The following is a 16,061-nucleotide window of genomic DNA, read 5'->3' as shown; positions in this document are numbered from 1 at the left end:
CTTCTGTTTTTCTGAGAAAGTCTTTATTATTTCTCCTTCAATTTTTAAGGGCAGTTTTGCTATAGATAGATAGATAGATAGATAGATAGTGTTCTTTGTGGTTAGTTTTTGTTCTAGTACTTTGAATACATCATCCTGCTCCCTTCTGTCCTGCATGGTTTCTACCGAAAAGTCTGCTTATAGTGTTATGGAGGGTGCCTTATACATGACAAAGCTGATTTTTTCTTGCTCCTTTCAAAATTCTCTCTTTGTTTTTGACTATTAACAATTTGATTATAATGTGTTTCAGTGTATCCTTCTTTGAATTCATCCTCTTTGGAATCCGTTGGCCTTCTTGGATCTAGATGCTCATTTCCTTACCCAGATATAGAAAGTTTTTTTGGCCATTATTTCTGCAAATAAGATTTCTTCCCCTTTCTTTCTCTCTCTTCTCCTTTTAGGACTCCCATAATTAGTATATTGTTCTGGCTGGTGGTGTCCCATAGTTCCCTTAGACTGTCTTAACTTTTATTCATTCTTTTATCTTTTTGCCCCTCTGACTAGATAATTTAAAGTGATCTGTTTTTGAGTTCACTGATTCTTTCTTCTGTTTGATCAAGTCTGTTACTGAACCTCTCTACCGAATTTTTCAATTCAATTATTTTATGGTCACTTCTAAAATTTCCTTGGTTTTTAAAAATATTTTCTCTTTGTTAACATTCCAGTTTTATTCATGCCTTGTTTCGCTGAGCTCATTGAGCATCTTTATGACAGTTACTTTTAATTCTTTGTCATGTAATTCCTATATCTCTGTTTCTTTAGGGTGAGTTTCTGGAGATATATTAATTCCTTTGTTTGGGTCATGTTTTACCATTCCTTTGTATGCCTTATACTTTGTATTAGGATCAAACACCTCTTCCAGTCTGTATAGACTGTCTTAGTACAGAGAAAGATCTTTACCAATCAGCCCCACAAAGGATTCTGGGGACTTCTCCAAGCTTTCTGTGGATATGTTCTCTCCAGCCTTGTGTGTGTAAATTCCCGATTAAACAGGTTTTACAAACTTATTTGTCTTGAAGCTTAGAAATCCTTACACCCTCTGTTATCTGTTTGTAGTGCTGTAGATTCTCTGGAGTTGCTGTAAGTTGCCCAGCTGTTTTTTGCTCTCAGAAGTCCTCAGTTATCTGGAGTACATTGGGTCCTGTCAACAATCTGAGTTGGAGAAATTAGAAACCAGTCCCTGAGGCAGCAACCCTAAAATCCAGAATATTGGACAAACCCTCCACTCTTCCCTTTTTCCCCCTGTGAGTAAAGCAGCTGAGTTGTATTTTCCTGTTTGTTGTTCCATGTGCTCTTTGGAGCAGCAGTAAGCCACCTAGTGCCCCCAGGCATTTATACCAGTTTAGTTCTCTGAGACTTGTGACAGAGAAGCCAGTTCCTTGGGCAGCACTTGCATCCCAAGCTAGACTATTGGATGGATGCTTCAACTCTTTTCCTCCCTGGGGATAATCCAGGAGTTGGGAGTTTTCTCCCACTCATTCCACTCTGAGCCTTGGATAAGGACTATGGCAAGGGAGTATGTGCTAGTGCAAAATGTCACTTTTTTTCCCCCCGCAGTGGCCCCTGACTGGGGACCCTTTTCTGCCAGCACTCAGATTCAGGCAAAGCAAATACTAGTCCCTCAGGTAGCCTCCTGAAAAGTCTACACATTAAATGCACGTTTCAGTGTTCTCTTTCTCTCCGCAGGGAGAAGCCAGGACTTGGGATTTTCCCCTCAATCACCATGCTGTGCTGATGTGAGGAGCTCTGGTGAGTGAGTGACATACACTTCCCTAGCAGTTTTGATGTGGCTGGTTCCATGCCTCTCTGGAATGCAGGAGACTCTTACCTAGCTTTTGGATTTCTCACCAAGGGAATTGTTCCATGTATTGATGTTGAATTGGTATCTCCATGGAGGGAGAATATCTGGTGCTTCCTATTCTGCCCTCTTGCTGATGTCATCTGATTTCAATCTTTTTAAAATTACTTAAAAATTCGTTTTATGCCTTAGATTATGGACTATGTTGTATGTTCTTTGAAATTAATGGCATTGCACTGTCTTTGGATGCTACGTTCTATAAATATCAATGAGATCAAGTTGTTTGATAGTGATATTCAGATTTTCTGTATGATCTGCCAATTTGCTGTCTCTTCTTTCTATCACTTATGAGTCAATAGTGTTAAAATTTGCAATTATAATTGTGGGGTTGTCTACTTTTACTTTTTGCTTCATTTATTCTAAAGTTCTATTGTTCTATATAGACATAGGATTGCTATACATTCGTATTGAATTGACTCATTTTTCATTTTGAAATGAATTTTTTTTGCTCTTTTAATCAACATGTTCAGGTAAATTGTATTTAGTATACTTTTTGATATGGTGAAGTTTAAATATGCCATCCTATTTGTTTTCTATTTATTATAACAGATATTTGTTTCTTTTTTCCTCTTTCTAAGTCTTTTAGAATGATTGAGTTTCTTTTATAATTAAGTTTTATCTTCACTTTTGGCTTATTAGCTACAACTCTTTGCTTTTTTTTTTTCAGTTGTTGCTCTAGGATTTATAATATAAATCTTTAAATTTTTATAGTCTATCTTCAAACAGTATTATACAACTTCATATATATAGCATAAGAAATTTCCAACAGGTTACTTCAATTTTCCCTTCCCTTTCTAGAGTGCTATTTTTATCATGTATTTTATTTCCATGTACTTTAAAATCCACGATACTTTTTATTACTTTTGCATTAAGTAGTTACTTGTGTTTTAAAGAGATTAAACCATGAGAAAAATGGCTTTTGTATTTACTTATATATGTTATCATTTCTGGCACACTTCTATCCTTTGTGTAGATTGAAAGTTACCAACTGTTATAATCTTCTTTCACTTGAAGAAATTCCTTGACATTTCTTATAGTGCAGACCTGCAGGTGGTGAACCCTTAGCTTTCTGATGCCTAAAAAATGGTTTATTTTACTTTTTATTTATAAAGGTATTTGCTGGGTATAGAATTCTAGGTTGGCATTTTTCTTCCTAATACTTTTTTTATGGATTGCATTATTTATGAGAAGTATGCTGTCATTTTTAATTTTCTTATTCTGTACATAATGTGTCTTCTGTGGCTCCTTTTGAATTTAGCGTCTATTACTACTTTACATCAATTTGATCGTGATGTTCTCTGGGGTGTGTGTGTGTGTGTGTGTGTGTGTGTGTTTATTTTTTCGTTATGTTTGTTACTCACTGAGCTTCTTAGATATGTGGGTTAATTGGGAAAAATATTAGCCATTATTGTTAGGTGCTAACAGTCTTTTGTTTGTTATTGTTGTCATTTTCTAAATATTTCCCATTTGTTTTGATTTTGTCCTTGATGTAAGAGTTCTTTAGGAGAAAACTAAGTTTCAAAGCAACTTGAATTTAATTATTGTCCTATTGTTTTTTGACTTAGATATCTTCAAGCAAAGTTAAATCTTAGCCCTTGCAAATAAAATCAGAATATAGTTGCTACACACACACACACACACACACACACACACACATCCCAAAAAATTAAAAACATTCTTAGATAAATCTTTGATCGTGAATTTAGGATGCCTGTCCCTGTGCCTCTTGGTGTTTTGCAGTAGAATAGCTAGTACTGGATATGTTTAAGGAGAATGAGAAGGTCTGAGTATTTCCCCATAATCTTTTTCTACCCCATCTTGTTCTTTCTCTGTCTCCTATTTCTCTGTCTCCTTTTTCCTTCCTGTAACTTTATTATTCTTTTCTACTGTTCTCTTTGGCTTAAGTTATTGTTCCTTTAGAAACAAAAATTCAGATGGGAGAAATACTTTTGAAACAACTATCACTCATTCTTACTTATGAGAATCTGGGTAAAGTATGTGCATTTAAAGGTTGAAATGTGGTACTAGTGGTGACTGGAGAATTTGTTGGTAGCACATGAGGAGAAAAATTACATCTATGTTTGCCTAGCATTATGTGTCTTGATCCAAGTTCAAAACTGGTGTACTTTAGCAAATAACATAGCACTTGACACAGTCTGTGTTTAATAAATGTCTGTTGAATGAAAAAATACATCTCTTAACTCTAGGATTTTTCTTCCATTTCTGGTATATTCAGCCACTCCGTTCATTCTGTCTCATGAATCTTTCCTAAAGATTTTTATTGGTTCAGGTCCTACCTTTGGAATATTCCTTTGATTGCCATTCTGAAGCTTTTCAAGATAGCATGTGCCTAAATTCCATGATTCTCTAATATTTTTACATTGTTTGTTCAACTAATTCTAATTCTAACTTGTCTCCTACATCCTCCACCTTTTTTTTTCATTATTAAAGAGATGCATAGAAGGAAAAGTGCATGCTGTGAAGTTGAACATTTAGTTGATTTGTTTTTTATATTTTTTTTGTTTTGGTTTTGGTTTTATTTTATTATTTTATGTATGTATGTATGTATGTATGTATGTATGTATTTGCTCTTAAGTCCATGTCTTTAGGAGCATCTATTAAGGATCTGCTCTCATGTGATTGTGGATGAGGGCCATTTGCAAGAGTGCTAAAAGAGTTATCTTGATCTTCTAGGAGTTTACAGTATGATGGTTGATCAGATATTTGGAATAGAAAGTTCTTTCTTCATCTTTCTCTTCAGTAGTTTGGATAGAAACAAAACAAAGAAATGTTCCCCATAGTTAGAAGAAAGCATAATCCAAGTCACCTTGTGAAAAGACCTCATGACATTTTTCAAATCACAGATAGTTTTGGCTGTCTTGTTTTTCTTATAAAAATATAATAATATTACTGAGAGGCTGCTGAGCATGAGTCATACTTATCTGGATTGTCCTATTAATATATTCCCCTCAAGGGGTAGATCAGGATAATCTTTCTGTAGATATATACTTATACCTGTATTAGTTGGGATTTCCCAGAGAAACAGAACCAGTAGGATGTGTGTGTGTGTGTGTGTGTGTGTGTGTGTATGCATATGTCAATTTATTAAAGAAATTGGCTTGCATGATTATACACACTGGCAAGTCCAGAATCTGTAGGTTGAGTGGAAGGCTGTAGATCCAGAATAGCTGAATCTGCAATTCCAGTCTGAGAGACAATGCTATAGAATTCTCTCTTGCTCAGGAGAGGACAGTCTTTATGTTCTATTCAGGCCTTCAACGGACTGGATAAGGTGCACACACATTATGGAGGGCAATCTGCTTTAAGCAAAGTCCACCAATTTCAATGTTAATTTCATCCAAAAACACCCTCACAGAAATGTTCGGAATAATATTTGCCCAAACATCTGGGTACTCCATGACCCAGCTGATTTCGACACATGAAATTAACCATCACAGTGCCCAAGGAAGCTTCAGGATAATTTTCTTCCCCAGGTTCACATGTAGATGACAAATCAAATATGAAATGAATTACTGATTTTGCAAAGGATGTCTTGGTATAGGCTATCCTTCTGGGGGATTACCAAGAATAAGAAATTCCTAAACAGAGAAAACTTGTGAGTAAAGTATGCCTCATGAAAAAGTCACAGTGCTTAGAATATCCCCAAAGTGCTATAATTTCCTGTAACTTGCATCCTCAGAGGTAAAATAAAAAGAAGCTATGTCAGCAGGAAAACTAGATAATTTATACTAGCAACAAAAATTCCTTTATCCTAAGGTTTGTGGTAGCTCACCACACAGATATCTCTTGTCTAGGTAACTGCTGAACCTAGCTCTACAATTCATTTTACAAAGTATTGAAAAATGTTACAGACCAAATAGTTTCAATAGTTTAGGTGAAAACAGTTCTTATAAAGACAAAATTATCTGGATAATCACTCAATTCCTCCACTTTGTTTGGCTAATGTGTTTATCAGTATTTTACCAAAGCAAATTCAACTAAGGACAAAGAGGCAAACAAGCAATTCTTTTCACACATTTTTAAGAGGTTATTGTTGTTCAGGTAGAAAAAGACTGTAAAAATTCTCCAGTAATGTATTTTCAGTTAAGCAAGATGAATACTTAGAACAGCAAAGTACAGTATTTTCATCATTCAAAATGCCTTACTCTTTTAAAGTATATTTTGTCCTTTCTTTTTATTTCTGTTTATAAAATTCACAATTTTACATGAATAATGATGACTGTTCCCTGGGTCTTTCACTAAAATACCAAAAGCCAGGGCTCTTGGCTGCCTGGATCCTACTTAGTATATACATAACTTTGCAAATATGGCTTTTAAAGGTTTTCATTGACTAGTGTCATAAAAATAAACCTGGTACCAGAGACTCTTTTTCAAAAATTTTCTCTTGAACACTAAAAACACCTTATCCAATGAGTCTTTCAAGCTAATTCCTTTTATATTTGTCCTTCCCCTAGAAGAGTTCCTGTACTTTAGATTATAGGGCCAGTGTAGTCCCTAAGGCAAATCTCTGATCTATCAATGTCTGCCCTTAAAAACCTCAGGACATACAAATCAAACTTCATGTCGTCATTATAGCATTAGTCCTTGACTTCTCATTTTCCAGCCCACTGTTTTGTTTTGTTTTTAAATATGTGCTCAGCCTCTTGGCTAGGGCACGGGAAATCTTTGGCCTTTTTGAGATAACTTTGTATTTGTATTTTATCACAACTTTTTAGACCTCTAAAGAGCAAGACATCCTTATAGAACTTTTCAAATGAAGTTAACAATTTAGCTTTATCACAGTACATCTATCTTTTCACTAAACATAAATCCACTAGTAACTCAAATAAACCTATGACATAATAGGATGATATCTTGCCTAATGATTACACAAGAAAGAAGTACAGAGATAAATGTTAACCAGTGAGGCAACCCTAAGGGGGATGGATGAAAGGGTCCCTGAGGGATGCAGGAACCATCTTTTAGCATCACCATTTCCACCTGAATTACAGCTAATATCCCAAATGGATGTTTTATGTTGTGTGTTCTCCAATGAAGGAATCAGCAGAAATCCACTAGTTGTATTTATGTTTAGATATTTAGCTCCAGAAAACAGCCCAGAGAGTTAAGGCCATAGTAAATATGCTCCTTAGATGTGAAATAAAGAATGCCAGGTTGGAAATAAAATAAAAATACTATGGATCAGAATTGGCCACTGTGCCAGCCTGGGAAATTAAGAGGAGAAGGAGGCTTTGAATCTTCTTTAATTGAGATAGCAGACTTCCCTGGATATTATTAAGGGATTGGAATAATGTTGTGTTGTTTGTTTTGTTTTTAATTTCTTTACTATGAAGCTATGCATCATTTTGACCACTGTGGTAGTGAGGATTATGCTAGGCAATGTTACGGTAACAAAAAACCATACATTCTTGGTGGTTTAATATACACAGGTGTATGTCTCATTTATGAAAAGTGTGATGCATGTTGGGATGCTGTCCTTCATCTGAAAACTTCACCGTCTGGAGCACATGCCCACCCTCTAAGGCTGCTATGATTGAGGAAGAAAGAGCTGGAGCTTTCATGGGTAGAGGTATCTATCACTTTCTCCTGTGCATTGGCCAGATATTAGCCATATGCTCCAATTAACTGCAAGGGAGGCTGGCAAATGTAAGGACTATATTTTTGGTCTATTGTATGGACTGTTTGGTAAGGATGAAATGTCTCGGTACAACACAGATTAGAATCAGATAGTAGGATAATGTTGTGCTTAGTTTATTTGGGTACAAGGGAAGCTAATTCATTAATATTAACTAATGTTTGCTTGTTTACTCATATTTGTTCTTCGACTAGTTACTTATGGCACAAGGTAATCATAATAATAGCTAAGACTTATTGAGGACTTATAAAATTCCAGGTACCATTGTAAGCACTATACCTTTTTGATCTTATTTAACCCTTATCTACACCCTTATAGGTAGGCGTTAGGACTATTACTTCTATTATACAGGTGAGGAAACTGTAGCAAGAAATGTTAAATGATTTGTCTAAAGTTACACGTTGAATAAGTGGGAGAGCCAATTCTGAACCCAGAAAGTCTTGCTCCAGACGGAGGTTAGGTGTTTTGCATTTTGCATTTTAAGGTGAAGGATGATCTGAAGTCGCCAAAAAGGCAAATCAGCCCAGGCCAATGGGTATATTCTCACTAAAAGCTTGGACTTCCTCAATTAGCAGGCTCTCCTGAAAACAGTAACAAATCAGTGGAAATGCTAGTGTGGGTGGTGACTAGATAAGGAATGGAGAATTTAAAAGATGTTTCTACCATTAACTGCCATCTCTCCGAATGAGAGTGTGAATTCAGTGAGAAACACAAAAATATTCTTTATTAGAATAAACTATTTCCTATTCCCTTTCATACTTTATTCCTCTATGCTTTGTACCTTAAATTCCTACTGATATCTCCAGAAAATAGAAAATTCAGAATTGCAAATTGTATCTTGGCACTTTCTTGAATTTGTTCTTCAATAAAACAGACTGAAAAGTAAAATTAAAAATCTCTCCGCTTTGTCTTCTGCATTTCACTGCTTCTTAACTTTTCTTTTTCTTTCTTTCATTTTTCTTCCTTTCTCTCTCTCTTTCTTCCTTCCTTCCTTCCTTCCTTCCTTCCTTCCTTCCTTTCTCTCTCTCCTCTTCTTTTCTTTTCTTTTCTTTTCTTTCTCTCTCTCTCTTTCTCTTTCTTCCTTTCTCTCTTTCTTTCTTCCTCTTTCTCTTTCTTTCTTTCTTTCTTTCTTTCTTTCTTTCTTCTCTCTCTTCATTTCTGCAAACACTCTCTGTTTTCTAGCTGCTTGCCATATTTTGATCTATTTTAATAGTCTAGTCTTGGTTACATATAGTTTCTAACTTTTTAAGTCAAATGTTTTGTGTTTTTCTAACCAGTAAATTTCACATAACGAGTTTCTATGGTTATGCTCCTTTCTTCAAAGGAAATAGAAAATGGAATTAAGGGTACTATTATCTGTTAAGAATTCTTTCTTTTACAAGCAGCGGAGTTCCATCATTGCATTACTTTGACTTAAACACTTTCTAAAACATTGTATTTTCTCTCAACATACCATAGGAAAGTCTGCTCAGTAGAATAATAGTGATGCAGATTTTCTATGAAAATGAGAATTTCTGCTTTTCTTTGGACCATTTAAGTCTATGCTTTGATTTGAGGCATGTTTCACTTGTAATACTTTGTCCAATCTATAATGTTTACATTTATTCCTTAGTATCTTACTACATCATGTTTAAATGTAAACAGTTGAGATTTGTTTCCCTCCATTGGAATTCCTAAATAACAGTTCTACATATTACAATTTTAAAGATGTGTCATGGCAGCTGCAAATAACTTTTAAAAAGAAACTTTGTGCAGCAAACTATCATATTTCATCTACACTCTGGCAAATGGTTCTTGCTTTTTGGCCTCAATTCCGCCTTCATTTTGCAAACCAACTTCCTGCAGCATGAGAATATACATTTTCCTGGGCCAAATATTCCAAAGTGGACACCAATTTGAGACTCTTAGCATTTTCTAGTTTTCCAGCTTTTGGACATATGAGCATTGAAAATGCCAGATTTCTGCTATTCATGCCAAACATTTAGGCTTTGGAGGCTGAAAAGTCAAGAGTCTCAATTTTAGCATATAATGCCAGAAGCAAGCTATCCTTTTGAAACAGTTACTCCCTGGCAGTGGGTCAGCCCACAGCACCACCTTTCCAAGCAATCTCTATGTCATCTGCTCGATACCCCTAGAATAGTCAGTTACTTCTAGCTCTAGAAGGGAAATTGGGTAATACGAAGGGGGATATGGGGAGGCTAATGAACATGTGCAGTATGGATATTTGGTGAAAGAGAAGCTAGCTTGTTTATTTTTAAATTTTTTTTCTGATTGTTCTTTTTCAGCTAATGTGTGATTTCCTTTCTCTACTTCTCCATCCTCCAAAGATGGAGAAGTTACTCCTCTATTCTGCCATGCTTCTTATTCTAAGTGCTTTAAAAATATAACCATACAATGGCATAGAGAGTGACAGGTTTGGGGGGACAGTTTCAGACAGGGTAATCAGAAAGGGTGTCAATGATATCTGGAGTGAGACCTGGATTACAAAAACGAAGTTGTGAAAAGTTATGGGAGAGAAACATTCTTAGCAGTGGGATTGGCTCATTCAAAGGCCTTAACAAAGGACTTAGTTTGGTATGTTTATGGAACAGAATGAAGGCCAGTGTGGTAGAGATTATTTGGTTCACCCAGGAAGCACTCCTTTTCTACCCTGCCTCTCCCCAGTATTAGGGCTTGAAAGTTAGATAAGAGGTTTCCCAATATCTCTTATTGTCAGAGTTGCTCATTAACCTACTTGGAAGCCAGGAGACTTACAGAGAAGTCTGTCTCTTATGTAATGAGACATAAAGGGAAATTTGGGGGAAGCTTTTACTTTCCTAATAAAAAGACAGATGCAGCTTCTCTCCTCTCCCCCTTCTTCCTGACTAGAATGCAGATGTGAGGAATAGCATGACAGCAACCACATTATAACTGTGAGGCAAGAAGCATACTCTCACCTCTCCTGCTCTCATGCGTGTGCACGTGCATGCACGTGGCTCTCTAAATAAATAAATAAATAAATAAATAAATAAGACTACTCCTAAATGTTTTGCCTGAGAGGTTTGGAACACAGTGGTGCCATTCACTAAGATAGAGGAAAAGGGAAGAGTGTTCGAACAAGGATTTTTTGGGGGGTAGGTGTGGGAGAAGGTGGCAAGGGGAATAAAAAGTTATGTTTGACATATTAACTTTGAGATACTTAGTGGACAGAAGAGTAGACATGAGTTGAGGGGAGTGCTTATAGGTAGTTATATGTAGTTAGGAATCTGTAATTCCTTTATTTGTAACAGAAAATCAGGAAAGTTGTTTCTAAATATTTTTATGCTGATTATAAATTTCAATAAATTCCTTAATAATACTCAAAAAGGAAATGTGGTTTAAATTTTCCCAGCTTTTCCTAAACCTTTCACAATCCTCTTTTTTCATAGCAAGTTTTAGGTAATTAAGTAAGTAGTTAATGAACTGATCAATCTTCCTCTCACACTCTGTGTAGCCCAGAGGCTAGTACAAAATAGTTTCTCAGTAATTTGTGTTACATGGAAAAGCAAATCAGATGTGGACAGAAAGGGAAAAGGATGAACTTAAAGGGATTCTAGGCTTCTGCCTTTGATCACTCAGTGAGTGTTTGTAACAGTATAAGAGAAATGCAGGGTGCAATATATGTGTCAGAGGGAAAAACACTTAGGTTTGGGGATATATGGGGTTTCAAATGCTCATAAGACATTCAGATGGAGATGTCCAGCTGGAAGTTAGAGATATGGCACTTGTAATAGAGAAACAGACTTGGGAGTGATGAACCTATTTGTCGATAACTTGGTCCATGGGAAAAGACAATGTGCAGAGTGAGGAGAAAAGTAAGACAAATGGTCCACCAGGTATGTGCCAGTCTCTGAGCTTTTTCACCGGCTCTTTCCTCTGCCTGGAATGGTCTCTCTCCAGATAGCCCATGATCTCACTCTCACCCCTTCAGGTGTTTGTGCACATGTCATCTTTCCTTTGAGATCTTCCTCCTATTTATACCTTGTCTGCTCTCAGGCTTTCCCCTATCCTTCTGCTTTATTTTTTCTCTATAATACTTAAAACCATCAAACATCTTATGTATTTTAATATCTGTTTTTGTTTTGCTTATCTGTTAACCTCCATTAGAAGTTAATATTCCATGAAAGCAGGATTTTGTTTCTTCCTGCTTTGTTTATTGCTATAAACTCAGTGCCTATGATAGTGTTAGGCATACAGACAGGGTTCAATGTACATTTACTGTGTTAATGAAGAGCCTGGAAAATACCAAACAAGAAGGGAGTATTCAGATTAGGCAAAGGTCAAATCAGAAACTGAAAAGGTGTGATGAGAAAAAAAGATAGAGCATCAAGAGGAACTAATACCGTGGAGGAGTAAGGAGGAAAGAGCTTCAAGATGAAAACAGTGGTCAAAGCTATCAAGAACATCTTGGAGATACAATAGTCTCCTTTTATCCACAGTGGATATGTTCCAAGACTCCCAGTGGGTCCCTGTAACCTAACAGTAGCGAACCCTATGTATACTACGTTTTTTCCCTTATACATGCCTAGCTATTATAAAGTTTAATTTATAAATTAGGCACAGTAAGAGATTAACAATTATAGTAAAATAGAACAATTATAACAATATATTATAATAAAAGCTATGTGAGTGTGTTCTCTCTCTTTTTCTCAAAATATCTTATAGTACTATACTTACCCTTCTTTTGTGATGATGTGAGATGATAAAATGCCTATGTGATGAGGTGAAGTGAGGTGAGTGACACAGGCATTGTGACATAGGGTTAGACTACTATTGACCTTTTGATGTTAAGTTAGAAAGAGAAGCCTCTGTTTCCGGACCATGGTTGACCATAGGTAACTGACCATGGAAAGCAAAGACAGGGATTGGGCTGAGGGGTGGGGGTGGGAGTAGGGGGAAGGACTACTGTACTAAGAAAGATAAGAACTGAAATTTCAACTGGATAAAAGCAACAACATTTTAATTTGAATGGGAAAAAAGTCCCAGGGCATCACACATACAGACTTCTTAGGCGTGTAAGAATTTCTTTGGAAACCTAGTTCTCACAATGAAGCAGGAAGTAAGAGAAAGCTACAAGAGCATCTGTTCTCATGAGATTTTCAGACTTGAATCACAAACTAAAGGAAGTTTGGATAGTTCGGATAAAGTTCAGATACTTATCTGAACTTTGGGGGTGGTTATTTAAACCAAACCAAATATAATATAGTACAGTTCATCTCCTAAAAACTAAAAACTTATTTGAGAACATTGGCCACAGTGGTATTCACACCAAGCATTTAGTTAACAAACCTTTCACATCTGCTCTATATGATAAAGTTGAAATGGAGAATATATGTAGATTTTCTGCTATCATTATATTTGTTAGAGGTGACAGTAAATAAACTATGTTAATCTATGTTTGTCTGATGTTCAATAAACCAACATATTTATGTGGAATATGTGAAATTTGAAAATACAGTCAAAGACATTAAAAGAGCATTGAGAACAACTTTAAATCTCTCCCAAGTACAGATCAATGAGTGTTTTGATTATAATGCAAAACAATAGTTCATTGATTTTTATGTACTTAAAAGACATTTGTTTCTGACCTACATCAAAAAGCAAGGCCAACAAAATGTAGTATAAATTAAATGTTGGGTTATATTTCAGTTTGATACAAAAGAGCAGAATAATTCTCTTCCATTTATATAATGTTTTGCTGAACTTGCTCTATACTTTAAAGCAATCAACAGATAATGCACACTCTGGGAAGGAACCCAATGGGAAGTGGGCTTAAATACATGGTATAAATCAGAATTGGTTGAATTTTACTGCATTTTTGGCTTGGCTAACACCTTAAACCAGTTTTCAAATATCTAGGCTCAGTAAAATTTGAAATACATATTGTATAGCTTAATCCTCTCCTCCTCTTAAAACTGATGTGCATTTAATAGGATTTCAAATTTGTAAATCCTTATGCTTTTATAGGTAACTCATCATATACCTCATAAAAAACTATGCAATGTCCAGAAAGTCAGCAGGTCCAATTATCTTAAAAACCAGCTTTTATAAGGGACACCCAGGACAGAAACCTGAAGCTCTAAATTTATGAAATATTCAAACCTAAATTGATTACTAAGGCATTAGGCTCTAAGAAATGCTCTCTTCCATGTTGAATTGAATGACATTACAAAAGGAAGGAACCTCTGGCAGAAATCCAAGCTGAGAAAAGATGTCCTTTAAAACAGGGTTGCTCTCTTTTCTTCACCAGTTTCTAGGAAGCTTTTTATCTTGGTTCTCAAAAGCCTGGCATCCCAGAAAATTTTCTTACAGACAAATTAAGTAATTAGGATTATAGGCAATGGCATTATTCTGTTCTAACGGAAGAGCGGAGCCTTTAGTAGTTAGTTTTTTCCTGAGAGGTCAGGGACGGGCTAATGCTCCACTTCCTCACTGCTCTAGTTAACATTCCATTTCAAAGGGTCTTAGGGAAAAAGGGCTAATAGGAAAGGTTAAGGGAAAGCATGGAAAAGAAGATTGCAGAGAGGAGACTGTGTAAATCAGCTAGGAAAAGAAAACAAAGCCGTGAATTCTAATTAGTGACGTGTTTCCAGGATTCTTTTTTTAAGTACTTATTAGGAAGTGAGGGTTTAAAAAGTGTGGGAGCTTTAGAGACTCAGTAAAGGGATTTAGAACATTATAAATAATTAATTTGTAACCTTTTGTATTAAGGACTTAAAATATCTTTGAGTGATGACAAGAAGATTGCTATTAAACCTATGCTCTGGGTAGTTATACAGCTGTATTTAATCAAGATGTGGTGCTGTGATTTTACTGAGCACATATCTGAGGATTTGGGATTGGGAGAAAGTCGCTAATGTAAATGGAGAAAAGAACATAGCTGAATATTTCTCCTAAATATTCTAAGCTTCATATTTCTCCTAAAGTATTGAAAATACTCTGATAGCTTTGTTTCATGAAGATAGTATTGCAATAATCAATCATCGTTAGTTGTTATCAATAATGTTTATGAGAGATATATAAATATAATTATCATACCCTCCTGACTCTTCCTTTAAATAACTCTAATCTATTTAATTGTTCTTTCCGGAAGTGCTTTGTCACATACAATGTGAAACATCCTTGAGAAATCTACAAAGGACAAAGGAAACTAAATAGGAAGAATAAAGAGGACGAAAAGAATATAGTGGAGAAGAGATTGGTCTGGGGTTATGAGGAGTCAAAAGATATTGAGAATAAGGAATGATGGGAAATTAGGTGTTCTACAAAATTTAAGGAGACCAATGAAAACAAAAAACAAAAACTAGTTGCTCGATATTTGGATTTTCAATATGAGCATGGACTCAGGCCATTTTTCAATTCAGTTCTGAGAAATTCTTGAATAATGTATTACTTTATCTTTTAATTGTGGTAATTATTGACTATTGAGTGTATATTTTATTTTTTTAAATTTGTATCTTTGTGTTTAAAAAGGAAAAACATTTTTATCAGTTATACATTCATACAGTGTAAACGATCAAATACTTCTTCCAGGTTTATTAAAAAAAAACAAAAAACAAAAAAACGGTCGTCCAAATTCACCCTCCTTGCCCCATTTTTCTTTTTCCAGAAATAAACTTTCACATCTTTTAGATAATCTTTTTGTCATGTAATGCTATATGTCATACATATATATTTTTTTCATTTTAAATTATTTAATCATTACCTATGGTGATCCCATGATAAAAAAAAAATTAAAAATCAAGAGGGTGGATTTGGGTGACTGCTCCTTACCAAGTTTTGCTACAATAATGCTGCATAACAAAGAACTCTCAAACTGTAATTGATATGGAATCAAGTGTTTATTTCTCAATCATCCATCTATAAGTGGCTGAGGCAGTCTTTCCTCAGGAGGTGAGGATTAGATTCAGATCTGTCCATGGGTCATTCTAGGATCATTGGCCATTCAAGGAATGTTTTTCTTGAGAGAAAATACCCATGAGAGGCTAAGACACACCACACAGGCACGTAGCTAGCCTCTGCTCATGTTGTTTCTGCATGAACTTCATTGGCCAAAACAAACACAAGGCTAACACCTTAAACCAAGTCCACAATGATGTCCCCTGGAAGATCAGTATTGTGAGTATTTACTGACTACTAATATGATCTACTGCTGAAGACCTTGTTGATGTATCACACACTGACCTTACCACGCACTCTTCCAATCTTCCCATCCTTCTGTTATCAGTAGGCTTATATGATAATTTTGGTCAGATACAAATATTGTTAACATTTAAAAACATATAGGCAATAAATAAATAAATAAATAAATAAAGTTAACATTTTTAGGACTGTTCAAATGTGCTTCATGGCTGCACCATTTAATACACTTTGAGTACTCTCTTCTGTAAAATTTGCTTTTTCTATAATTAAAAATTAACTTATTTTTTCATTTGCTTATTCTTCTAGGTATTTTTAAATGACTACATCATCTTTTACTAATTGCCTATG

At 35.3% G+C, this 16,061-nt stretch overlaps 1 long non-coding RNA gene across 2 annotated transcripts in view; it reads left to right on the top strand.

The window, feature by feature from the left end:
* The window catches only part of LOC125925524 (uncharacterized), a 401,134-nt gene that overhangs the window by 88,624 nt on the left and 296,449 nt on the right, over positions 1-16,061 (top strand). For both annotated transcript variants that reach the window (XR_007458857.1, XR_007458856.1), the window contains exon 3: positions 1,726-1,788. This is a non-coding gene — a long non-coding RNA (uncharacterized LOC125925524). The remainder of the gene's footprint in view (positions 1-1,725; positions 1,789-16,061) is intronic.

This window comes from Panthera uncia, chromosome F1 (assembly GCF_023721935.1).
Source record: "Panthera uncia isolate 11264 chromosome F1, Puncia_PCG_1.0, whole genome shotgun sequence".
NCBI lineage: Eukaryota > Metazoa > Chordata > Mammalia > Carnivora > Felidae > Panthera > Panthera uncia.
This window is presented reverse-complemented; position numbering and strand designations above follow the sequence as displayed.